Below are 27,045 nucleotides of genomic sequence, written 5' to 3' on the forward strand. Positions count from 1 at the left end.
ACATGGTAGTCCATAAACCACTGCCACTTTTGCCTGGATTAGAAACAAATTGATAAAATCTGCAGGTTTATCCCACTCAGACCCCCTGCTAAACAGATCCTTTCCAACTACTTCCCAATGGACTGGCCTCTGTGTAGGGCTTATTTTCTGACATTTTCTATCACTCAGAAACAAACACATTTAGGTAAGGTATATAAAGCAAGCTTTCTTCCCCAGATGGTCTTTGTTTTTAAGACTGCCCCTACACATAACAAAACCCTCACTGCTGATGCTGTAATGCCAAGGTACAAATCTACAGCAATCCCCAAAGCAAAGAACAGACTGCCCATTTTTAGGTGAGGTCACGGCAAGTTCTCCTCGGCTTTGTGCCGGCTGCTTCTCTGGGGAAGCGCTCCTGATGTCAAGTTACTGCAAAACGCAGGACCTCGGATCCACGGGTCTTCATTTCTGCCTTCTTCTTGCCCCCCTCCCTCCCCCCTCCACGAAGGATACCTTGTATTTGAAGTACCCTTTATGTATTTTTATGTAAAGGTATATACTTCGCCTTCAGGTGGCTGACCTTAAGATGCTATTTAACCCTTTCTTCTGCGCTAAACCCGTAGGCTCTTCTGCCACCTCCACCACACGCACACCTTCGGCTCCGAGGGCGGGGGGATCCAAGGGCTCGGCGCCCCGCTTCCCACCGGCACTACAGCCGCCTGCCTCAGAATTAGATCATCTTACGCTGATTAAGAGAGTTCAAGACCGGCACCGCTTGACAGCCAGGTCTGCACAAACAAGCCGAGGGCATTTGGAATAACCCGTCGGCTGCCGGGACCCGGGGCACAGCCCAAAGCACCCCCGGAGTCGCTCCTGGCGCTGACGGGGGGCTCGGCTCGGCGGAGGAGATCCGGCTCCGGCCCCAAAGAGGATCCCTCGCATGCCCTGGTATTTCGCTCGGGTGTCCCCTCTCCCAGCCCAGATTACTCCCTTCCCACTTATCACCCGGGGGAAGGGAGGGAGGCAGCGAGGGGGAGGTTTTCCGTGCGCAGCCCGGCGCAGGTGACAGGAGGGAAGTCGAGGGGCAGCGCGGGTCCCTGACCCAGATAGCGCCGGAGCACTGCTCGCCCAGGGAATAACTCTGCCGCCCTGCCGCCCCGGCCGAGCCCGGAGCCGTGCCCTCATCACCTTCCCCCATCCCCAAGATGTCCGCTGCGGCTGCTCCTGCCGGGAGCGCACCCGGCCCCGGCCGCGCCTGCCCGGGCCAGGGGGGTCGGGCCGCTCCCGGCATCCCGCCCCTCCCGCAGCCGCCTGCTCTTGAGTTACCTGTTTTGATAACCCGCGTAGCCTTTTTTTTTTTCTTCCCTCCTCTCTGCAATGAAAATCCGCTGCCGGTCACTCGCTCCCCCCCTCCCTCGCCTCGCCGCTGCTCTCCTTCCTCCTCCTCCTCCTCCTCTTCCTCCTCCTTCTCCTCCTCCTCCTCAGCGGGAGCCGGTGTCAGTCAGTCACATCAGCTGCCCGGGCAGGCAGGGAGAGCAATGCCCAGCAGCTTCCGGGAGTGCCAAATAAAGACAAGTCCAGAAAGGGAGAGAGACGGTGGCAGAGATGGAGAAAGAAAGCAAAAAGTGGGTGGAGTGTGAAAATGGAGAGAGAGGGAGAGGGAGAGGTGTCTCACGGCGGCGGCTGGGATTCTGCGGGGAAATGGCAGTGGTGGAGCATCACGGAGGAGCAGGGAGAGTGCAGGCGAGCCAGGGTGGAGGGCACCCAAGGCCGCTGACATGGTGGTCCTGCTTTTCCCCATCGGGCACTGCTTGAGAGGGTTGGAAGTGAGCACCCCACAAGACACTGGCCTGGTCCATAGTGGGAAAGAAGAGTGGGGTCCATGTGGAAAGCGTCAGACCCCTCACCTCACATGGCCAGGAAGGTCAAGAGCAGCCTCCTGTACACCTGGGTACTTCATTGCCTGCCCTGGGCTGAACTAAACTGTGCCAGCCTGACCAGCTGTAGCTGGGGCCACGGTGGGGCTGCTGCCTTCATTCAGTGTGGCCATGAAATTAGGATTTCCAGTGGGCAGTCCCTTGTGCTTAGGCCTCATTTGCCAGGCTCTCTGGGCTTTGCACAGTCTGTACCACATGCCAAATGGAAGCGTGAGAGTTCTGCAGTTGCACAGTGCTTCTCACCACATGGTTCCAAGGAACATTCACCTGAAATCTGCTCCACTGCTTGTATCAAATGAGTTGGCTTTCTGCATGGAAGCCTTGGGAGAAGACCATGAATTCACAGCCTCCAGAGAAGCAGTTTGCTCTTGAATGGAAAAAAAAGAAATCATGAGATGGTAATAATAAAAAAGACCACATATATTTTTCAAGTCAATATAGTTTTCAAGTCAACCATGCAAAAACCAGTAGCACATTTTTCTGTCAAATATATAGCTTATTTTAGAAGAATTTATGTTTAATTTCTGACAACACCACTATAAAACTTAGAACATAAGGATTTGTTTTAATTGTGCAGCAGTTAAATGTGGGCTGAGGAAAGTCATATTTTAACAAGAATGCCATGGTTAATAGCAGCTCACAGACCTCACATGCCTAAAGGCAGCGTTAAGCAAAAGCAAGCAGACTGCAAGGATCTGTCTGGGATCCAAACTCAGTAGTCCAAACAGTGTAACTGGCATTGGAAATTGCAAAAAAATCACTGGCGCAGTTTCCTATATGAAGTGAAATGAACTTGTTCTCCTTGGCATGTACAAGCAGCCAGATGAAATCAACAGAACAGCACATGTTTTAAACCAGAGGGCCTTGCCAAACCTTTCAAAAGGGTAAAGGTAGTATGGAATTGAAAACCTGATTGAAAATAAGCACAGAACACAGAAACTACTCAAGAGAAAAAAGCCCAGAAAATCTCCTTGTGGAAGGAAAACCCAAAAGGATTAAGAAACAGTGAAACTACTCTACTTAGAGTAAAGCTCTCGGTCTGTATTTCTTACAACTCAGAGAAAAAAATAAACCTCAAGACTTGTGCCGTGTCAGCATGGTAAGTTGAAAGTTTAGGATGATAAATGCAACAGAGTTTTTCTGGAATGTCAGTTTAATTTGAGAAAATGTATTGTAGTTAAGTGATGAAAAGTTTTATAAGCTCTTATTGGAAGAGCTCAGTTGAGCACTTCACATCATTCTTTTATATGATGGGCATACAGAAAAGAAGGAGAAACCATGAGGCATTTCTTTTCTATGGAAAGTTTTATGAGGCTATCAAACCACCAGATGCCCTGCATGTCTAAAACTTGTCTGTAATCCATCTTAACTTCTGTCTTCGAGTGCTTTCTTCTCAAAACAGTCAAGTTATTTCTTCTTATCCCAAGGAGAATTTTGGCAAACCTAAAAGGCTTTAAACCTAAAAGGTAAAATGAACAATAAGAAGTAATAAGTTTAGGAAAAAGAGAAAAAAGGCAGATTCAGTAACTGTAAAGTGACCTCATAAAAGGCAGGAAACCCAATGGCAAGCGAAGATATAAGAGATAGTGCCTGAAAATGCTAGAGAAGAAAGCCTTGCAGTTTCTGTAATAAATAAAGGTAATCTGAAAGGACAGTTCTATTAAAGAACTTCATAATTTTCAATTAAGGCTGAACAACATCCCCCTAAAGAGAGGAAACAAATGAGAGATGTGCAAATTTAGGACTTTGCAAAATACTGTATGTACAAAAAAACGGACTAGTTGACTTGCATTTGTTCTCTCCCATCAGGAAAAGGGCTTGCTTTAAAGAATAGTTAGAAGCATTAAAGAATAGAAGCATTAAAGAGTAAGTTCTGAAAGTGGTATTGGAATTGGCATCAAGTGGAACACTATGCAAGGAATGACTGGAACATCAGGCCTTTGGGGCTGGCCACTTTGCCTTAATCTAACAATACATCCAGATACACAGAAAATACATTGATGCCTGTAATTGAAACATTAAGTTAAAAATTTTTATTCATGTACTTTTTTTAGTAAGGACAGGGTCACAAACTTCTGGATCAGAACATTCCAAAAAACTCTTACAATTCTAACTAAGGCCACAGTCCTCTGGAAATTTAGAAAAGCTCTTCTTAAACAAGAAGTGCAGTAATAGCCCTCTTGCAGGAAGCTACCCAGGTAAAATGTAGCAGCTCATGGAGTATAGTGGATTTGATTTAATATAACCTTATGATTCTTTTTCATTTTACTTACTAACTTTGCTGCTGCAGACAATCTGTGCCAAGGCTGGCATGTTTTATTCCCTTTTATAGAAGAGTGTATTTCTAAAGTTGTGCAGGGATCCCAAAGTACACATCAGAAGCTGTAGAGATACGGTATCAAAGTCTCTGTAGAATGACAGCATTGTAACCTACTTAGGAGAAAATACTCTGGTGGATCCTTTATTTGCATACATGTTTTTTCCACAGAAGAAGACTTAAAAATGTTAATTCTTACTTTCCTAGTCTGAGTTGAAAATGGACTTTCAATGTATATGATTGTAAAATTTCTCTATTGATGAAACTTGCACTTAAATGATTTATAGTCAAGTCTGGAGAAAAACCACAAATATTGTTGCTCATTGCCTTGGTTTCATGCATGCTGGGGCAATGCAGAAAATATGGATTAAAATTGCAGAAGCACTGACTGATGTGAAAAGAAATTGGTTTATTATGTGAAAATCTTGGTAGTGTGATTTGCTATATCTGTTTAAATAATATTGGAGTGCATTCAGGACATGTCAAGATGGCTTTTGCTTACCAAATCTGCTGTTTAGTCTACCGAATTCAAAAAACAGCACATAGCTAATTAACAAAATGGATCCGTGAAGAGCCGCTTTGTGGTTATCTTGTACAGATCAAGTGTCAAAACATGCAGGAAAAAATAAAGGGAAGATTCTGCCAGAGAAGTGGACTGCTTTTCCTCTTTCAAACTGGGGTGAAATCTGTCATCATTTAAACTGTTCACCTGTAAAATATGCAGGCAGATTCAAATTACATTTCATTTCATAGCTGTCACTCTACTGCTTTTTTATCTCTTCTCTGTATTCTTTTTTTATGCAGTAAGCTCTGGGGGTGTGGGCTCTCATAATTGTACATTAATTAGTTGCATGCTTCTTTTTAGACATTGCAACATAAAAAGTTAAGTAATAAGCACGCGCTTATCATTAAGTATGTGAGTAATGGCATCCCCATGTAGCAGAGCACTTAAGCATTCACCTTGTATTTAAGCAGCTTGTCACATAGGGATGGAATTACTCACTTGTTTATAATTCAGTATACGTCTAAAGGCTTTGCTGAATCCAAGGGGAAATTGTTCTGATCTCACATATGCTAGTCTTTGTGCCTACTTTGACTAATGGTAGTTTTGTGGTTTAATTCAGTTCTGTAGAGACTTTGGGAAAGCTCCTCAGTGGATATGGTAGACTTGGGCCTCAGCTGTGCTAGGTATTTACATTGCCTTGTCTATTGATGATCATGGGATACAAGCTCGTGTTGTGTTTTTGCTAAACAACCTGTTTTATACACTACTGTATTTTGATGTGGATTTCAAGTGAAGCTTTGTGTTTTTCATTTAATTACAGGCAGAAATTTGCAAAGAACTTTTAGCGAGGATGATTTGACTGAGCAAATCTTCCAAGTCTGTGAGTGTAGTGTTATTGTTTCATATGGAACTCTTTTCTTCCTGTGTATCAGACCTATGGAAACAGTAGTCAAAAGGCGTAACAAAGTCTTATTCATTGATCAGTGTTAGTTTTCCTGTTTTAGAATCTTAGCATTTCTGTTTAAGCTTCCTGGTTCTGTTTTTACCTTCCTTTCAATCTGGGATAAAGAGGATTCTTTGAGAGAGACTGGCAGTGCTCTCTGATGACACCCCAGAACAACCAAAGAAAGCAAGGTACTGCTTCCAGCTTAGTAGTTGAATGCACAGTTCTGCTTTGCTAGAGTTTCAGCACAACTTTACCATGATGCTGGTTTACTGTTCCAGACCAGATGTGAGCTGTGAAGCATCTTAGTAGGATAATTACAGCTGGTTAAATGTCCGTGCTGTCAACCTAGTCTCTGCCAGTACTTTGTAATCAATCCATCTACAACAAAGAAAAATGCAAGTGTACCCAAAGACTGATGGAAGTCAAAAACAAATAAAGAGTTTTGTGGTCATCCTTATGTCACAGCTTCTTTGACTCATTCCAAATGTCCCACCATCCCTGATGCTCCAGTCACTTTCAGAATGTGCAAATAGGTCAGGCATGGAAGTCTGGTACATCCAGAATCTGTGTATTCTTGCGCCTGCATTTTTTTGTTAGACGGTGACATTTTTTTCCTTGTTGTCTGCTTCTGTGTTTCTTTCATCACCATGTGTATGATGGCATCACTGTCATGATCAGAGCTCATCAAGACTTGCTGTGTCTACATCATCAGTAAAATGCATCAGTCTTCTTCATGTACTGCTGGCATCATTTAGTGATCAGTCAAAGTCATTTTTGCTTGTTGCTGAGGAGGTTCTGACATGACTTTCTTTTTCCCCCCAGTAAATCCAGATTACAGTTTGTTTCTTTTTCCATCTCCTAGAAGTAGACAGCCTAGAGTTAGCTCTAAACTTTTTCCTGGGCAGACTTAAAAATTATTCCCTGAGATTAATATTCTTGTTGCATAGGAAAGCCTTGAAAATCCAGATGCACAAAAAATGAGATTTTTTTTTTTTTTTTTCCCTGAAAAGATGGGGATATTTGAGATTCTTTTTGTTAATGGATTCAAGGTTTACTGTGTAAACCACAGGGCTAGAAACTTTTTTGTTTGTTTAAAATACAGAATCACCTGATTCTAGGGAATGGGTGCTTTAAAGAAAACACCTAATTGTGCAAAAATTATGATAAAATCATATGAATCAATAACTTAATAAGTTTTTTTTACAGAGAGAACAATTTTTAGGATATAATCAAATAGCAAGTGGGCAGATTACCAATGTGTATTCTGAAAGTTATAAATTTAGTGTTGTTCCAAGAATTTAAATAGACTGTGCCCTTATTTAAACAGTGGTTCCTAAGTAGTGTAACCCCAGTGGTCATTACTGAATAAGTTGAAGAAAAAGCCCTTTTGAGACAGAATTCCTCTGTTCTTCCACAGTAGTTAATAAGCTACCAGGTGACATTTGCTATCCCCTTCTCCCAATGCTGTACCTAGTTGTTTTTGTCCATCTCCAAGCTCCTTTGCACTGTGTGGGTGAGTGAGGGGAAAGCAAGAAAAGCACTTAGTCCCTGTTAGATCAGTTCACTCAGGCAGTAAATAAAGACCTTTACCTCGACATAGTTACCATGCTTGGTCTTCTCCTGTAAGAACCCATTTAGCTATTGAGGTATCTTCTGTAAATACACTTACTACCCTTATATAGAGGGGGCAAACTCATGAGTTTTGAATGTGAGTCTTTGAAATATTTTACCTAGTTCTTGAAAGGATCTAAGGTGATTTATGCTTTTCCCATGCAGAATGCCAGGCGTGACAGCAATGTGAATTTTCTTCTGATCTTTCAACCTCTCCCTCAACCAAGAACTTGAAGTATCAGGATATCTCAGTTTTATATCCTCCTGCAAAATGACACTGCTGGCAAGGATCCCTAGGTACAGTACATTACTTATATTATTATGCAGTTTTGTCAGCCAGAATTATTATTTTACAATTTATGACTAACTAGATTAGGAATGCAGAGCTGATCAGGCACAGCAGCACAGAGCCTAGCAAAGTCATTTACTCCAGCTTTTATATTCTTCATGGCAAGTGGAGTGGCATTTTTTTATTTTACAGTATTTTGAGAGCTTTTTAAGACTAGACTCCTTTTCTGAAATCTGTTGTTCTTGATACATGATTTCCTCATACATCTGTGGCAGAAGGATTTCCTTTGTCAAGTAAAGTTTTCAGTTAGGAAATATAAAGCCAAAAATGGTTTTAGGATGAATCAAGCCAAGGAATAGAATAAAATATAGAACCTACAATGATTGTCTAGTCCAAATATCCACATTACCTTCTTTTTGTTTGTTTGTTTGTTTGTTTGTTTGTTTGTTTGTTTTCTCAAAAAGGGAGGAGGAGCAAAGTAAAGTAACAAAACATAAAGAAAAATTTAAAAAAACATACTTAAATTTAATACCTGAAATGGATTGGAGGAACTATAAATATTTTGCACTGATAGGATGAAATCCTGGTTCTCCTCAAGTTAGTGAGTGTTTTGTCACTGGCTGACAGGGTCAGCATTTCGCCCTACATATCTGAATTAATGTTTTCCGTGAATAAATGTAGGCCAGTCATTTAGGTATCAGAAATAATATTTTTGTTTCAAAACCCCTCATTTATTTCATTCTTATTTTCTTGTTTCCCTGTATTTACAAAGGCTCTGCATATACTGCACTGTGTTTCTAAAAGCTATCATTTTCTTTAGAAAATAATATTGTTTGCTCTCATGAATAATTTATCTTGGAGTTCTCTTTTAATCTCTCATCAAATGTGCTGTTCTTGTATCTTCATAAAGAAAAAGAAAGGAAAAGAACACTCTAAGGCTGATTTATGAATTAGACCATGAACATTAAAAAATAAACATAGAATATATAAAACCTTGGTATAAATAAGGACTTCAGTTTTGATTCTAATTCAGTTGTATCGGTACCTCTAGAACAATACTATTGGTTATATAGAGATTTCCACTGTTATAACTGATTTATCACAGAGTATGAAAAAAATGAGCATGAAAGATAAGTATTGTGAAGATTTTATATTTAATCTTGAGCTAATAAGATTAAAGCTAAAAATATAGGTAGGTTTTGAAAGGAAAAAATAAATACTTAGAGTACAGTATAAATTAAACTGAATAGTATGCAATTTACAATATTTGTGAAACAAATAGTTGATAAAAGAACTTTTAACCCAAGTTCTTATATATCCCATTAGGTTGAAATATAAATAGTATAGATGCAAAGAAAAAAACCTAGAAGCACCTTCATAGACAGTCTGTGGCCTATAGATGCTTGTTATTAGATTACTATTGTTCATTTGATATGCACATCACATTAGCAAGAGACTTTTCTGCATCCCACTGAAGTTCAGGTCTATCTTGTCCCTCTGATCAGTAGGAGGTCATCTACCTCTACTGCCCAACTGGTGAGCTGGGACATCTGCAACTCATTTCCCCAGTATTAGATAGACTCAGGCACTGCAGATTGTGTAAAGTGTGTATAAAGTATCAAAACTGTGTATCCTGTGGTAGTTATAAAATGTTAAATTATTTTAAACCCAAATAGTCGTGTATTGCCATGAAGAATATATTTACAAGGTCAAACCAGTATTAAAGGCACTTATCTGTGCCATGGCATATAGAAGTTTGTTCATGTATCTGGGCTGACCAATCCTGAAATGTCAGCCTCTTCCAGCCATCAGATTCATTCAGCCTGTAATAATCAACTAAACCTGTTCTGCTTACCTGTGGTTGGCTGCCTCAGCATGGCTGAGTGGCTTTGTGGCTTCTGTCACCTCTTGTGTATGCACCTTAGAGCAAAGTTAGGGGCTACACTGGGGGCCTTGGGGTCAGCAGCAGCAGGGATTGAATTGCTAGCCCTTAATAAAAATAAAGTGAAATGTGTCAGAGGAACAATGGAATGAAATATTTTGGGAAAACAAAAGATAAGATGGTCCCCTTAACATTCTTGGAAGCACAGGCTGATCTACATCATCAGCTGTACAAAAAAATCCCTTTCCCAAGTCATTCATCAGTATTTCTACAGCCTCGTCAGCATTAATGGTGTAAAATTTAAGTTTAAATATTTCTGAAGTGCAGCTTTTCTAGAAATCCCAGTGGCATTCATATCTTCCTTAAAATTTTCATTTTAGTGTTACTGAACAAATTTGGTAGAGAACCTGATGTGCTGCACATAATGGGAGCTGCTGGAGATTGATTATCCTGATTATTGTGTGATACAGCTCCCCAGCCTAAAGGTTGTATGTGTATCTTCTGTGGTAATTTACTGTTCAATGAAGAAAAGCAGAATAGAAGGGCCTGTTGTTGTTTTGCTATTACTAGTTATTTTGATATTTGTTACTACATTTTTCCACTTTTATGTTGTCATTTTGGACGTCAGTTCTATAACATCAATCTCAATCTTTTTAATGTTTTCATTTTCTGAAATGCAAATACTAATTTTCAAGAGTACAACCAAAAATCAAAAGTTACTTATTTTGACTGGCTGAGTGACAACAAACAATAAGCATTAGATCCCTTTAGTTTAGGTGAAAATGCACTTATATATTCATGTTTCCTGATACTCTCCAAGAAGAGAATGATGAGCAAAAGCTCAGCTCCTCAGAGGTGTTTAGGTCTTTGTCAAAAATGCATTTCAGCACAGAAAATTGATGGATGATGGGCCGTGCATCTGTATGTGTCCAGGGGCTGTTTTTAGTAGTTGGAAGTTCATACTGGAGCCTTTCTGAGCAGAACACCTCTTTTAGTCCATTTTTGTTTGAGGGAGACCCTCATGTTTAAAGGTGTGTTTGTTTCAGGGTGACTGAAATCAGCACAACTTTAGTCATTGATTTGAGAAGGAGGTGGCAGTTCTTAGGGGTCCACTCCTGTTCCAGCCGACGTCCACTTGAGTAGCAACCATTATTTAACAGAAGATAGCTCTTATTCAGGAAATAATTAGTAAAAATGTCCTTAAACCCTTGTGCAGATGAATCAGCTCACCTTTGAAAAAGCCTGTCTCCTTCAGATGGTGGGGCTATTGACAGGAGCAGCCGTAGCAGCTGCTGTGTGGGTGTGTGTGTGTGTCTTGCCCAGCAACCTCATTCACTGACGGTGCATTTCACCTCCCACGCTCCACCTGCAAAGGCCGTGACTACTCAGTTTCTATCCAGCAGCCTGCAGTTAATGCTTGGCCAGAAAGCAGATGCAATCTCCCTTTTTCCAAATTTTTGGATTCTGCACATCCATCCCCCCACCAAATGCCAATTCATGACCTTCAGGATGGTGGAAAGGTGTGACTGCATGCAGAATGATAAATAGAAATGAGCCAGTGTTGTGTTGGGACTGGTTTGTCATGTGTTTGTGTGTGTCTATATGTTTAGACACATAGAGTGATCTGTTTGCATAAGGAATTGCAGTACTAATAGTCATAGTGGCTACTCCTCTGTTGTCACTGCACACATTGAACTGGAGACTGTGCTGTTAAAATACTCCATCAAGAGAACAGAAACGTCCTTTTTCTATCTTAATTTTTTTTTTTTTCCCAGTACTTCCTTAGTTTGTAACTTTACTTAAAGAAAAATGGCCACATTAGCTTTTTAAAAAATGATTTTGTTTTATTTGCATGTTAGAATATGTAAAATACAATGCATAAAATTGCATGATGTGTAATGAACATATATTTAACAATAATTAATATTTATCAGTAGAATAAAATATATAGTTTATTCAATTTATGAGGTATAGAACATACAATATATAAAATATCTATCAGAGAATCACAGAATGTTTTATGTTGGAAGGGATCTATTGAGGTCATCTAAGTCGCTGGCCCCTAAATTATCTTTTTTTTTCCCAAAAACCCCAACTTTTTCATTTCAGCAAGAGTATTTTCATACAGCTTCTTCTGTCTTATTTAAACCATTTCTTTGATGCATCTTTAAAAAAAGAAACCAAAGATAAGTATTTAAATTATATAAATTATAGAAAAGAATTCACTTTTTAGAAAATCACTAGTAATTTAATCTAGAAGAATGATCACAAAGTTCAGCAGTGTCAGCAGCTACTGCTCCTTTGGAACTAATAATAATAGGATGAATTTTTTAGGAGCATCTACAATTCCCTATCTGAGTTGTTCTACAATTCTTCAAAATAATAATTCTAATTGTGGAGGTGCCACCTCTTTAAAAACTGGTTTATTCCTTCCTTGTGTGAGCCACACCCTGAGAAACCGAAAGGCTTTGCACATGCCTAATTTAAGATTTAACCCAGCATCAGTGTTAAACCTGTTTCAGTCTGTCATTCTCTTGCTTAAAATGCTGTGTAACTCAAGGATTTCTATTTGCTCATTTAGCAAACCAAATATAATTTGCCATGGTTTACAACTTAATTTCTGCAGCCTAAGGTGCACAGTGTTCAATTCTTCCACTGAAAACAATTGGGGAAAAAAAATTACTGCCTTTTTATTCTGTTTTTTGTTGCATTGAATGTAACAAGAAGAACCATCTTGATAGCACTGTAAGCAAAACTCTCATAATTGTGCTCAAGGCAGACAACAGAAAATTAGAGCTCCTCACACAGACACAGAAACCTTCAGCCTTTCACCCACGTGCAGCTGGTTTTGTGTGTTCTTACAGTGCTTTTCAGCAATGTCTTGGTTGCTGATAACCCAGAAACGGACTGGTACCACTCCTGATTGCTCGTGGACTTCTGAAAAGGTTTTGTGGGAATGTAAAAGAAGGGTTTAATAATTTATGTTTCTTTAGGCTATTATGATGCTGTAGCCTAAAAGTCCCCTACCATTAGAGCTGCAGAATCCCTGGGAAGTTCAGGAACCTGACTCTGCGGTGACCTTTTCTGAAACAAAGGTCAGTGAGCCACAGGCAGACTTGCCAAGTCAACTGCTTTTCCCTGTAGACTAAAGCTTTGTGGTCTTATCCACAGATCTGTTAGGAAACTTGGCCAAGCTTTTTGTTGTCTGAGGCACAATATGTGTGTCAAATGAAGTTTCTAAGAGAGAATTATTTCAGTAAATGGAAGTAAACTTAGTGTTGAAAGAGCTTAAAATCCATCCTGTGGCTCCATGTATGTTATTTCAAATTTATTGCAGTTTTAATGATTTCATAGATTCATTCATAGGATGTGGTTTTGTACAAACCTCACTCCTGTTTTCATTTTTGTTTTTTTGTTCTCCCAAAGTTAAGAGGGATGGACCTTGGCACGTTCCAACTGTTTGGATTAGCTTGGGATCAAAAAATAACCTCATTACTGCTACTGACACCTCATTATTCTTAACTCATTGTTTCATATACCAATTACCTTTTAAATACAGGGGTTTAATTCCTTTATTTTAGGGGATCATTTTAGGGATACAGATTCTGGAGAGGCCATTGGCAGTTATTTTAAACAGAGTCACAGAATTGTTTTTGATAGTTGGAGGTGGCTTGGGGTGGCAGTTTTGCTTTAACAGTGTCGTGGGGCTTTTTAGTTTTGAATGAAGATGAAATTTGGACCATGACAAATGTGTGATCTTTCACCCTCTTTCTTCAAATTTCTTTTTGTGAGAACTGGGCCTTAATACTAAAAAGGCTGTGAAAGCTGAAGATTTTATTGTATTGAATCTCTCCGGTATAATATTTTCCCCTATTTTCCTTTATCTCTGTTCATTTTCATCTTAATTAGGGTACCTGTTTAAGGCAAGAACAGTATGTTCAGGTAGTATTAATCAGCCAGGATATCTTTGGAGACAAATTCAGTAAATTTTTCCATTAATATTTTAGAAGGGGACTCTATTTTTACCTAGTACACTTCAGGTTAGATGCTCAGTTCTTCTAGGTCTCCTGACATCACAGGAAGCTCAGAGATCTGCTGGTTTATAGCCACTGCACATCTGACCCAGTGTCCATGCAGTTATTTCACTGAAATGTGATCTGAAACTAGGAATGTATATGCTGCTAAGGATTTAAAACTTCATTTATGTGACTGGTTTAGCAAAAATACATGCCAGTCAAAAGTGGCTTCTATATTGAATATTTTCAGGTCATTGTCCAGTAATGCCCACACAGACTTCCTAATAGACCTAAATTCAGATGCTGGACACAGATATGGCACTGGGAGGTGGGAGCTCTGAGGTGTTGACAGGGATCAGTGAATCATGGACTGATAGCAGTCAAGTATGTTACCTCTCTTAATTTTTTTTAACCTCAGAAGCCTCAATCAAGGTACTTATAGCAAAGTATGAATATGTCAAATTCCTGTGTGAGTTACAGACCAGAATTCCAAAAAATCCACCAGATCCTGTGGATCAAAAGCTCAGTGGCTGCACTTTGCACTGGGCTTTATATGAAAAACTTGCACTTGAGGGTTCCAGTGATACCTGTCACTGCTGCAAAGTCTGGGTTCAGATAGCTGTGCAGTGTTGCAGCTCAGCACAAATACCCTGGAATTTGTTATGTGCCCTGAGGAATAGCTTGTCATCAAACCTGCATACCAGTAACTGCATATGCAGTGAATAAAGATAGATTGTTCCTGTCTGTGGCAAAAGGCAAAGGAATATACATCAGTGGCTGTTCAGGTTTTTTTATGATTCATTTGGCTCATTTGACTCAAATCAACTTTTATGATAATTTTCCCATCAAGTTCCATCTGTTTCACAAGGATGACAGATGTGAATTTGTGGGACTCTGTCCTTTTGTATTATAAGGAGAACACAATGACATATTTTGAGTCTGGCAGCACCATTGGCTATTTTGGCTGGTGTTGTGCAGGATGAGGTGGGATTGGACATTACCTGCTCCATGCATGTGTTGCAACAGCAAGCATTTGGTTGGCTCTGCAAGTTGTAACTACTGACACTACACTTGTGATGCTATCAAAAAAGAGGAGAGATAGTAGTGGAAATGCATAAGATAATGCTCAAATTTATACAATCACTGTTTCAATAATTGAGGAAATGTTGGACTTTATTGCACGTTCTGAAATTCTGATGCAGCTTTGTGAAGAAATGAAACTTTCTATAATAATTTTGCCATTAATGGCCATTAAGAACACAATAACTCCAGCTCAAATATTTTGAAATAACTAGTATAATCTGCCCTTCTCTTTTTAATGTTTAAAAAAAAAAACAAAAAACAAAAAAACCAACTGTGTTTTTCCAGTAGGGTTTTTTGTTGTTGTTGTTGTTGTTGTTTTGGTTTTTTTCCCTGAGCAACAGCCACAATAATATGTCACAAGATAAACTTGTTGAAAGCTACACAAAGACAAAACATGGCCCATGGACACTGAGTTTATTGGAAATTCACGTGCACACGGTCATCTGAGGCATTTGCAGCTTTGTACCATTCCACCTGTGCTAGTTACCTGGCAAGCACATCTTTGGTGTTCCACATGTCTGGCTCTCAGTCCACACACAGATGCATGCAGTGAGCAAAAGTGACTAAACATAGCTGATACACTGAGCAACAAAACAAAGTAGAAATGTTGAGGAAAAGGCTGTGTAGAAAAGACTTTTGAATTTAACCCAACTGTGTTTGGCTGTATGTGTATAAGTGAAAACAGGCAACTTAGTGTCAGCAGTAAAACGATTTTTTGATTAAAAGAAAATAACCAATATCTAAAAAATACATTTTTTATGCATAAACTGAATGTGTTACATACATATTTGGTATTCCACAGCATATGTGAGATATATTCAATATGCAATTACGTGATATTTATTATATTTGGTTAATTCTTTCATACCATAGCATTTGATGAAAGGGGTTCAAGTCTGTGGTATCTGTTCTTAAGTTACAGTCTGTGGCTTTTAGAGAATTACAAATGTTCATTTGCAAAAGCTGCATGGGAATACATACCACATGTAATGTAAACATTGTGCAGCATCCCCACTGTGTCAGCTCTATTAACTAGATGCTGACACTAGATTTTCTAGTAGATTTGAAAATTACCAAATCAAAAATATAGTTCTCACCAGGCACTTGGAGGTCACTGCACTTCCATATGCCCTCATAAAAGAACATTGAATTGGATTACATACTTACAGAATTTTGGTATAATGATTTTCTTCCAGACAAAACATTGTTTCAAATGATGAAAAGTATGGTGCTATATGTTCCTTCCATTTTTAATTTCTCTTTGACTTTTTTTTTTTGAAGAACTGTCCTGGAGACACCACTTTTTGGTATCATTGCTAAGGGTCTATCAACCTGATAGTGAGTTACCAGTAGTGTTGATGTTGATCCAATACATTCATAATTTATTGTGTTTTTATATTGCTTTTGTGATTGTCTCTAGGAACTATCTTTAGGATTTAATTCAGCATTAATCAGAGAGTCAAAGTAAGGCAATCACAATTTCTATTTGAAATTATAAAAAAAATCAGCAGATAACCTTTTACATAGAGAAAATACCATGACAGAAGCAAACTTTACCTTAGGTGAGCTAGTCCTTTTTACATCCTTTTACAAGCAGGAGAAAGAGGATTCTTCTGACAGTATTTCAGAGGATCTGTGTGTCTGTCTTGACCATAGAGCTGGACTAGGGAGATTTTTTTCTCAGGTAAAGTTAAGCCTGTGGGGATGACTGCCAATTTTTTCTATTTTTCTGCTTTGCACCAGACTACAGTATTCAGGGCTGATAAAATGTAAGACAGAGAATCATGGGACTTGGCATTATCTGCTAATGCTTGTCTAATTAATAACAGGAATAGGAAGATGTATATATTATTTGATTTATTTTTTTTTTAAGAAGGAAAGTGCTTATACCAATTCTTGCCATTTAACTTGATGCAGACTAGATATAGAAAGTGATGCTGTGTTTTGTAAACTGAATATGTAATCCCATTCTCATTCCTCACTGTCAAAGATATCTAGTGATCTCATGTGGAAAGTTCAGACTGCTGTGTCATGGTCAGCATATTTGGTTTCTTTGGAAGTAGGCCACCACAACTTTGTCTGTTCCAAATCAAAACATTTCATATTAATAGGGTTCTTTTTAGGGTATTGATAGTACTTGGCAGGAATGGAGAACTGTGTGTGCTAGATGATAGCTACTTAATTGTGGAATTTGGTTCTCCTTTATTTCATGAGCTGACTTGCAAAATCCTTCTCTTTGTACTAGAGAAGCATTTTGAAAGCATTAAAAATCAAAGTGGGAAGGAACCTGGGATTTTTGTTCTCGGGTCTGGTAACAATCTTATGTCTTGCAAACATATCACATTCTAAGATGCTTTTAAAAACATCTGTTAATGCATGTTATTAAAACCAGCTAATCTGAAGACAAGACCACAAGACCCAACACAAAGTTCTATGAAGTTATTTGGAGAGCTCTCCATAATTTCACTGTGCTGTGGAGAAAATCACTAGACCGTTTAAGAGGGAAACTGTTTTCAGACAGTATGAAAATGTTTGTGATTCTGTTAAAAACCTCTCTTCTGACCTCTTCTCTACTTGAACCTCCCAATTTTATGTTTGCTTCTCTGTTGACCATTGTAGTGACCTAACTGGTTCTTAAAATCATGTTGCAAGTTCCTCTTAGTGTTTTGTAAGACCTCATAATATGGTTCCTATTTCCCTCTCACAGTTTTAGGATGAGCACACAGATCCAGAACTCCTTTTGCTCATCCTGAGTGTCCTGGTTTTGGCCAGTTAGTCTCCAGACTAGAATTCATTCTAATTAATTTTAGAATTAAACCATGGCACTGTGCAATGAGTTTCAGAGAGGAGAATGGAAGAAGGTGGACAGAGGATGCTTCCTCCACAGTGGTAGAGTTCCTTTCTCGGACACCACCAAACATGTACCTTGTTCTGCAGCCTGGTGCAATATTTATAAATGGATTTTCTGAGTTCATGACCTATTTCAAAACAAGTGCTGGAAGCCAACACATTTTGTTCTGGCTCATCTGGGTACAGTGGGCACCTGTTGCACAAGGATTCTTCACCCAAGCCTCTCCTGTGGCTAAATCTGAGCTTCTGTCTGGATAAGAAAAGGTCTTGAATAAAAAAGAATAGCCATGAGGGAATCACACAAAAACTTAAATTATATGCAGATAAGATCTTTGGGGTTTTAAAAAATTATCATTCTTTTCTGAACATTCAAGCATATTTATTCAAATGGCATTGTTAAAATCCAGTTAGGATTTCATAATTTTTAAGTGCCTCATATGACCAGATTTCATTTTACTTTTGCCCAAATGTGGAAAAAAAGGAAGACAAATAGCTTTGAAGATTAATTTTTAGTATATTTTGAGTACATTGGCAGTCAGAATTTCCTATCACCCATATAAGTTTGGGACAAAATTTTACAAACCATTCTACATGAAAGCACTACCTGCTTTCTAAAGTGCGAATGAATGCATGAGAATCACCACCAGGTGTGTCTAAACTGTCTCTTACACAATTAAGAGCAACCTGTGCAGGAAGTTTTTTTCTTGACCATGAAAGTCAAAGGATTCATGTGTACCAAACTATGTTTCTTAAATATACGTAGAGCCTTTTCCATGTCAATTCCAGAGGTTGCAGAAGTAGAGTAAGGATTTGGGATGCTGTTGGGCTAGTGATTCCAAATTGTGAGCTGAAATGACCTGAAATTTCTTCTAAATTCCAGTGTGAAATTTCTTCCTAATCTCTAATGTGGGAGATTTGACAGGTTTTAAGAGAAGAGAGAACCAAGATACATGAGATCTGTGGAACAGCAAGAGGTGCGAGTTGATTATCTGGTCATAGGTCATTTTATTTTTATCACTTTGGTGATTTAGCACCACACTCTCCTCCTCCTCCTCCCTCAGCTTCCCAGCATTCACTAACAGCAAAAAATAAAAACTTCAGTTTGATGCCTGAAAATATCAAAAGGACTCGAATGAGATTCCTATTAGGATAGAAATAGGCTTTGGAAATCTGCTGTCATCCCGTCAGCCCACAGAAACACTCCAAAATATCGTATTCTGGGGGAGAGAATGTAAATATCTAGAGCACAAATGTGGCAGCTGGAACAATTTTTTTAAAATTGGGTAGGCCAGTCATGTTATGAGGGGTGAAAGAGGCAGCTGGGAGACTCAAAAGAGAAGGCCTGGAAGCAGCTGAAAGGTACCAGCAGTCTGTTAGCGAGAACATCTGAGAGCTAAATGGCTGCATGTGATGAGAAAACATGCCAAAATGATAAGAAAAACAGCTGGAGATAAAAAAAATTTCAAAGCCTCTGAAACAGGGATGGATATGCAAATTCTGCTAACTACTGAATCAATAAATGAATTACTTGGGGTATTTTTTTTCCTCTCTGCTCTCCTAAGTTCTTCTTGTTTTCACGTATCTTTCTCCAGAATCTGCAAGTGTCCTTTTCTTCTTCCTCTTCTTCCTCTTGACCTTTTGTTTTCTCCACAGAAAATCAGTATTTCTGAACAATACTGTTCATTTGTTTATAGCTTTTTAGGCCAATATTTTAACTGCTTGTTTTTCTGTTTCCTGATTAAGAAGACTTCCCCTGCCTATTATTCCGAATATGGAAACCTCTTGGTGGAACATCATTTTCTGTAAATAAAATACACAGGTACTTGTTGATTTTAGTAGCTCCAAGTGTCATTCTGAGTAGGAACTGTAAGATTTAGATGGCTTTGTATTACATAGATCCAGCTGGAGGAGTTGGCAGGCTTGACAGGTCTGGTGAGCTGCCTCTAAAATGTGGCAAGGTCTAAACCAAGTTTGTAGTTAGAACACGGTGACTTTGGAAAGTAAGCTTTAAAAATGCACAGATTTTCAAGGTTTTATGCTTTACACTTGCAAGTGTATTTTTGTATGTATTTTACCATATACATAATTTTAGTTTATTTTTATGTGATTACATATTTGAATCTAGTCGAGGTGTGTGCATCAGTGGTGTAAAGACATATGCCAATATCTGATACAATAGCATGTCCTTTACCTTAGAAACTGTCTGCTGTTTTTCATCTGTGAAAGCAAGAGACAGTATGTATGTACTTCTCCCCCATAGATCATAAGGAACAAAGACCTTACGTGAGAAAAAGAGTACAGGAGAAGATCTTAATAGATTCTGTCCCATCAAAAAACTGAAATACAGGAACATGAAAAGAGCAAACATGCTGTCTAGCTTCTCTGAAGCTGTTTGCTAATGACCTCCAATGAACTAGAGAATGTTAGAGAGCATAGCCTCAGCTTGAAGTCTGCAACAAGAAAAAAATAGCAGACTGAGAGAAGGATGCAAAGCAAGTTAAAGAGAATAGAGATAGTTAATAGTTATTTTGAAAGAACACAGCCATAATCAGGCATCAAATTCTTGATATCTTTCATGCTGCCTGAAGGACACTGTTGTGTCCAGGAAGAGCAAGCAGCAGTTTTGAAGGGCATGAAAATAGACTCACAGAGTAATAGGGCAAATTGGAAGGGAGAGAGAGTATAAAACTGCATATTAAAATATACTAGAATGAGCCTTTTTAAAAGACATCTGAATTATTATCACTTATTATTGCTGAAATATAATTCATTATGCAGCTTATACTAAAAATTTTAATTAAAGAAAATAATGAGTGTCAGGTCAAAGGATTACAATCCAATATGATAAAATACTAAATGAGACAGAAAGCACAGGGAGCACTTTCCCTTTTCCAGTTATGGAAAGTTATGCTTGTCTGGCAAAGAGAAAAATACTTGGACTGAGTAAAAAAACATGTTCATGGTGCAAATTAATTGTTTTCAAAGAAACCATTTCAATTAAATTTTCAATCACCTAAAAGCCTTTGATTGTGTCTTTTAAAATAAGATCTATTGTTTTCGAAGCCTTTGCCATTATATACCTCTAACAGGAACAATTAAACAAAAGCATAACTTGCAAGAAATTCTACATATAAGATATAGAGTTGCATGTTTTATGCTTATGTAAATTATTCTCTTGGAGTAAGAAATTTCATCTTCCCTTTTCTATTTTCTCTATGATTAGCAGCAGACTAGGCAATTTATTATTCAAAATTCTGGTGTAAATATAGATAGCCTCTGCTTTAAAAAAAAAAAGTTTGAAAAATAAGTGCAGGTGCACATAAAAGAAGTGAGATAGTGCATTTGAGAAATAATGGGGGAGGCACTGTCCAGCTAGGTTTTTCTCAATACATTGCTTTTGGTAGTTGAAATCACTCTGCCTTCTGCACATCCTGCTTTCCAGCCTGTAGCTTAAGAAGGTCTTTGTCAGTGGCTTGCACCACCTTGTGACTTCGGAGAATTTCCCCCCAGGAAAGCTGTCCAGGGTCATGTAGGTGTAGACTTTGAGAACAAAGGATTCCAGTTGCAGAAGGAAAAATGGTTTGGTCAGTTATATTTTTAATTAAAATGAGGCAGTGGTGGAGAGACTGAACTTGCAGGACCTCCTGCAGCAGGAGCAGGAATATGTATTTCCAGACAAGCTGCTGTGAAATCTAAGACTAGGGATGTGCTTAGGCAGCTCCATTTAAACAGATCACAATATGTCCATTTGTAGTTGGCATGGTTTCCACACATTCTGCTCTTTGAGTGATCTTACTCAAAACATCATTTCCCAAACAATCCCAAGATGAGGTGCTTTTCACTGCTCCTCAAAAATGAGAACAATGTGAAATTTCACTTCAAACTCTGGGAAATAAACTGAGCATTGCTTAAATATTTATTTTTTCCCTCCTCTCCTCTACATCAAATCATTATCTGAAGAGGACCCTTCATCAAAAACATGAACATGTTCCTGCCCTTTTCTTCTTTCTAGCACATCAAATTGAGCAGCAGAATTGTTCTTCCACTAAACCCACACAGGTGTTAAGAGTTGTTCCCATTCTATAAATTTGAGAGCCAATCAGTGCCTGGTAGAACACAACGCTGCTTGAAGGGTTTAGGTGCGGCTTGCTGTGCTCAACAACAAGGCCCTCAGGAGCTGCTCTCTGGGGTAGCCACACAGACTTGCAGACACCAATAATGTTCTGAATACCAGGATAAGTGAGCAGTGCAGTTAAATAGTTCTTTTCTTGAGATCATTGCTGAATTAAGAATTAAAAGTCAGTATCATTAGATCTTTTACTTGTATGACTGACAAAACCTGAGACTTTGTAGGTAAACCTGCTTAGATTGAAGAAGATCCCACTAAGAAACAATTTCTTTTCATGTTGGCATATTTTATGATTTTGTCCTGAGAGGTCAACAAATGATCAATAACTACCCTTATTCTCATCCAGTTAAGACCTGGAGTCTCCAGTCAGTCATACCATCTTCATAATCACCACAATAAATGTTGAGAATCCATTAAAATCTTTTAATGTTTGCAATTAGTTGTACTTTCACCCCCACCACCAAGCAGACTGTAGTTTTTTACCCCTTTGGAGCAAAACTCTCTGGTCTCCTGCAGTTCTTTCAGGGCATATTCATGCATTCTGTTTTGAGTCTGGGCCCTGGCTGGATATCAAGCTCATTTAATTGTGCCCAAAGCTTGCTATTCTGTTCTCTCTGCAGCACTGGCTGTGGCAGTCAGCATCCCAGCTGTCCTGCTGAAACAAGGGATCATTAATACAGTGCAGCCACATTTCAAATAAACCGTATCTTAAATGCAATAGAGACAGTGCCTGCTTCTGCCTAATACTGCCTTTCCCTGCATTCAGGAAAGCCAGATTCCTTGAGGTTCCTCCACACACTTGTCTCTCTGCCAAATTGTATTCTTAGAGAACTGCTGGCAAGCACCACTGCTGTTGTCGAGATGAGGCCAAGGCGCTCCATACAGTTTGCATTATATTGAAGACAAGACACAAAATCCTTGAAGCCAGCTTAGTTTTTTAAATTCTGGTGGCCACCAAGGCCTTCTTCCCCAGAAAGACACTACAGTGCTGCTTCCTTTGCCCTTTGACTGGCCTTTGCTAAGCTAAACCCTTGCATCCAGGCAAAGAAAGCCTTTCAGCAGTGGTGTGCCCTTCTCAGGGGCTTGCTCAGCTGAGCTACTGCGGCTGCATCAGGGGCAGTTCCCTGCTGACACCAGCCCTCTGAAGGCTGGTGGGCACACTTCTGTTTTCACACTCAGCTGCTGTTCTCAGAACTCTATGTTAGACTCTGATTTCTTTTGGCAAGATCCCAGGTGTTGTTAGAGTAGACAACCCTTCTTGATAAGGTCAGAGGAAAACCAGTTTCAAGACACAGTAGTGTACTTGGAACTGGTGACATTTACAGAAGAATAAAGCCTAGAGATCTCTTTACTCTCTCTTACATGAAAACCAGTATAAATGATGATGGCACTCAGGTTAGTGAAAGGAGTCACTTTACAGAAAATGAGAAAAGAGTTTAGTTGATAAAGCCGTTCTCTAATGGAGAAAAAGCTAATACTGATGAAAATCAAGAAAGATTGATGCATAAACTTATATACTGTGATGCCTGAGCCTTGGTTAATGAAGAACAGATTTTCTTTATATAGTGCTCATAACATAAATTCATATAAAGGAATGCACACTACTCCATAACTATATATTGAAAAAGGAATGATAAACATTCTTTATTCCACTAATGTGCTACTTAGCATCTTCCAACGCTAGGAAGAGGGCATACTGGACAAAGAGAGCAGCCCACTTTTAAGGTCCTTCATTGCTATTTGATGAAGAAATTACATTTTAATTGAGAGTGTCTATCAGTTAAAAAAGCTTTGGCCATTATATGAAAAAAGCTTGTGTTTCAGCTTTGTTACACTTGGGTTGTTCTTCCCCATGTTTATTTGTCTGCATAAAACAGTATGGTTAAACTTGATGGTTTTAAAATTCTTTACCTAACCTAAATGATTCTGTGATTCCCAAATTGTTCACCTACCCTCAGTGAAAACAAGGTTTTCTTAGACTTTATTATTTCTATCTTTATTCAGAAATATTACTAGTGATCAAATTAGGAGATGAATTCCAGTGGTTTGAACAAGTAGCCAAGGAATCCCAATTTTTGGCTACACCGTAGTAATCCACAGCCTTGAGCAAGTAATCAGCTTTCCCTTTGAAGCAGTTGGAATATGCAATGGTGTGTTTGTTGAAAGCCATCCAATTCTACTGGTTCTTGTCAGGAAAAACCAAAAACAATCTATTATTCTACTTCTAAGTGCAGGGATATTCTACTTTTAAGCAATTTTTAAATTTAAAAAATAGGAGGCGTTAATATAAAATGTTTTTTAAATTATTCAGTTTAATTGTTCTAGGAGACATTTTTTTTTACTCTAGGGTTTTAACTTTAGCTGATTTTTGCCATCACTATAAATCCAAAAACATAAACAACAACAACCACAAAAATCCAAGTCTTTCACAGGGTGGCCAAATCCCTTATCTGCATCGCTGGGTAAAAATGAGTTCTGTTCTTCAAGTGTGTTGTAAAGATTGATTCATGTCCTTGCAAGTGCAATGAAAAAACTCTTTTAACAGCCTAATGACAGATGATGGATTCACTGAGCTTTGCTTATGACCTAGCTCTGTCAGTTTTTCCTCAGGTTCAAATGGAGTCGTCAAATTCAGAAGAAGATGAGCTGCAGATAGAAAGTGCTATTTTGTAAAGACTTTTCTAGATTTTGTAAATTTTGAGGTGAAAGACAATGGGGTTTTCTTATTTTACCAAGTTTAAATCTTAAGGAAGTGACTGGGCAGCTGCAAGAGCCCTTGCCCTGTAAAGGAGTAGGGAACAAATCACCCACAATAGCTGCATGTAGAGAACAAGAGAAAAAGCAGGAGGTACAGTGAAGTCTGGTCCAAAGATTAATATGAGGATACTGAGCTAAGGATTATACCTATTTCAGAGACCTCTCACCAGTTAATTTGGACAGCATCTTTTGACTTCCAGATGCTTGGTGATGAAACAGACTTTGGTGAGTTCCTCCCTATTCCCAGACTGTTTAGGTCAAAAATGGTGATAGTGTAAGCTAGCACAAATTCATGGCTTATCTCAGCAAAATTGGCACACAGAACTGGGAAATATTCCACAGCTAATTTACTTAATGTTGAGAAAAGGTGATAATTGTTCTATGTGCACATCTGCATATTTGAATGCAGTCACGGTTGTAGTTTTCTCCTTACTCTTTGACACTCTGTCACTCTTTTATTTTTTTCTCATAATTTTATGCTGCATTTTTGAGGGATAAAAGTATCTGCAAACAAGCCCCTGAAACCCAGTCATCAGTCATAGTAATCATTTTGTAAATTCACATATAACCATGTTATTTTTAAACATATGCAGGCTCTTTAGGACTGAAACATAGGTTCAAAATAGAATTATTTTTCTCACAAGGGTTTGAGCATAGTTAAGTAATTGCTCAGTTTAAAATGGGTAAGCATCTGATGAACAAGACTAGGTGCTTTGAGTAGTTGCATCATTATTTTCATCCTAATGTAGTCCTTCTACATGTTTGAAAAACCCAAGAAAAATTAGAATCAATGAAGTATAGCAATGCCAGGTTATGTCCACTAGTTAATAGAAAAATAAATATACTAGGAAAAACTGCAATTCTAGCAGCCAGGTCATCAAAGTAACCTGTCAAGGTATTACACCTTTTTTAATCTACACATTCCCTAGCAATGTTTCCTAGTTTCAACTTCTCCCTCCCTCTGCAAGAAACTCAGCACTAGTCACTTTTCAGTATAGAAACTCTTTTGAAGGGTTTGGAAACTCAACTGGAAATTGTTGAGTTTGGAATTGTATTGTGAGGAGTTGGAATTGTATTGTAAGCAATTTTTTTGCATATATGCCATCTCTCAAGTAAAATGCTAACATTTTTTCCTGAGTGTTCACATATTTCATAATTGCTATTTCTTGGTTATTTTATTTTGGTCCTGGTAATGTGAACTGTTGGCATTTCGTGTATGTGAAGTGTTACCGAGATGTATTTTATGTACAAAGGTCTGTTCAGCTACTCATTTATCAAAAGCAAGCATTAGTGTTCATGTTGTGTGCCCAAAGCTAGGTTTGCTAGTGGAGCTCACACATTTCCATTTTTGCTGACATTATTTTTTCTGTCAAGTTAGAGCCAGCATGCAGTTGACCTTTATAAGCTGAGTCATAAATTTTTATTCTCTTCCCATTGTGGCTTACCACAAGATAGACCCCTCCAGGGCAGCAAGCATTCCCCTTCATGCCCCTCCCTGGGGGTGTTGTCACCTCCAGAGAGAGGCAGGGGAAGGCCCAAGGACATTGTCAGGGAAAAGATGCTTTCTTCATCCTGTATCAAAGAGAAGGTTAGCGTGCCATCAGTGTGCTCTGCCTTTCTCTCAGAGGGACTTCTGATTTTGATTCCTCCTTGATACCATGTCTTCTAGGCAAGCCCCTTGGAGCAAGACCAGGGTAAGGAAATAGAAGAACAGAGTAGAAAATGGCACTTATTGTTTTGTATTCACCTCCCTGCTGGGTGTTTCCATGCTTCTTAGCATGGAAGGAGCCCTACAGTGTGCTCTGCAAGTCACAGATCTTAAGGTCAGATTGCAAAAGGCAGTTCAGCAGCCAGGCTTGAAGCACTTGCTAAGAACCATGACAGCATCAGGCCAGGATGTTAGTGTGTGTTCCAGTTCTGGAGTTTCATAATCATCCATGGTGAAATGAAGTCTGACGCCAAGACCAGGAAAAATCTTTTCTATCACTTCAATTTCACTACTCCCTTCTCTTGAAGATGAAAAAGACCCTTTTTGTGGATGAAAGAGCAGCTCGAATTCTGCAGTCAAGCCTGTGCTTCTGCTGAAGTCACAGTAAGTGTGACAGCTGCAGTGATGGATTTCAGTATGAAGATTGTATGAACATCCCTCCATTCCTTAAAGAACTGCCTAAGAATGCCATGCATTTTACACAGCCTTCTTTCAGACATCAGTTGACAACTCCTTTTGGTCATTAGTGGCTTGGACTGACACTGAAATATTAAGTAGTCCTGAAGATTACAAATCTGTCATCAACTGGATCTGAGCAGCTACTTCCACTGTTTCCCAGTTCAATTACTATATGCAAAAAAAGGTGTCCTGAGGTTTTTAGTAACATCACTTTGCTTGTAGGAAGGGTTCAAGGACCAAAAAACTGCCAGACGTGGATGGAGATTGATTCAGGGACCTCTTGAGGAAGCTCAGTCCACATAAACCCATGAGACCTGATGGGCTGCACCCAAGGGTGTTGTCATTCTGAGGCTGCTTACTGTCATCACTGAAAGGTCATGGAGATAGGGGAGGTCTTCTGTGGCTGCAGAAAAGCAGATGATGCACCCACCTTCAGAAAAAGAGCATGCAGGACAATCTAGGGAAATACTGAACCATCATGGAACAAGCCATCTTTCCAGAAGTTTCTAGGCACATAATGGAGAATGTGGTGATTTGGAACAGTCAGCATGGATTTACAAGGGTAAATCACGCCAGA

General features: G+C 39.0%; 1 protein-coding gene and 1 long non-coding RNA gene across 2 annotated transcripts in view; one reads left to right on the top strand and one right to left on the bottom strand.

The window, feature by feature from the left end:
* Nucleotides 1–1,558, bottom strand: part of CAP2 (cyclase associated actin cytoskeleton regulatory protein 2) — a 67,637-nt gene extending 66,079 nt beyond the window's left edge. The window contains exon 1 of the mRNA XM_056483711.1: nucleotides 1,306–1,558. The gene's annotated coding sequence lies outside the window, so the exon portion shown is untranslated. The remainder of the gene's footprint in view (nucleotides 1–1,305) is intronic.
* LOC130249186 (uncharacterized) lies at nucleotides 622–26,367 on the top strand. Its single transcript, XR_008839752.1, has 3 exons — nucleotides 622–927; nucleotides 7,461–7,592; nucleotides 26,318–26,367. It is a non-coding gene; the product is annotated as an uncharacterized LOC130249186 (long non-coding RNA).
* The last annotated feature ends 678 nt before the right edge of the window (nucleotides 26,368–27,045 follow it).

The sequence above is a fragment of the Oenanthe melanoleuca genome, chromosome 2, assembly GCF_029582105.1.
Source record: "Oenanthe melanoleuca isolate GR-GAL-2019-014 chromosome 2, OMel1.0, whole genome shotgun sequence".
NCBI classification, from domain to species: domain Eukaryota; kingdom Metazoa; phylum Chordata; class Aves; order Passeriformes; family Muscicapidae; genus Oenanthe; species Oenanthe melanoleuca.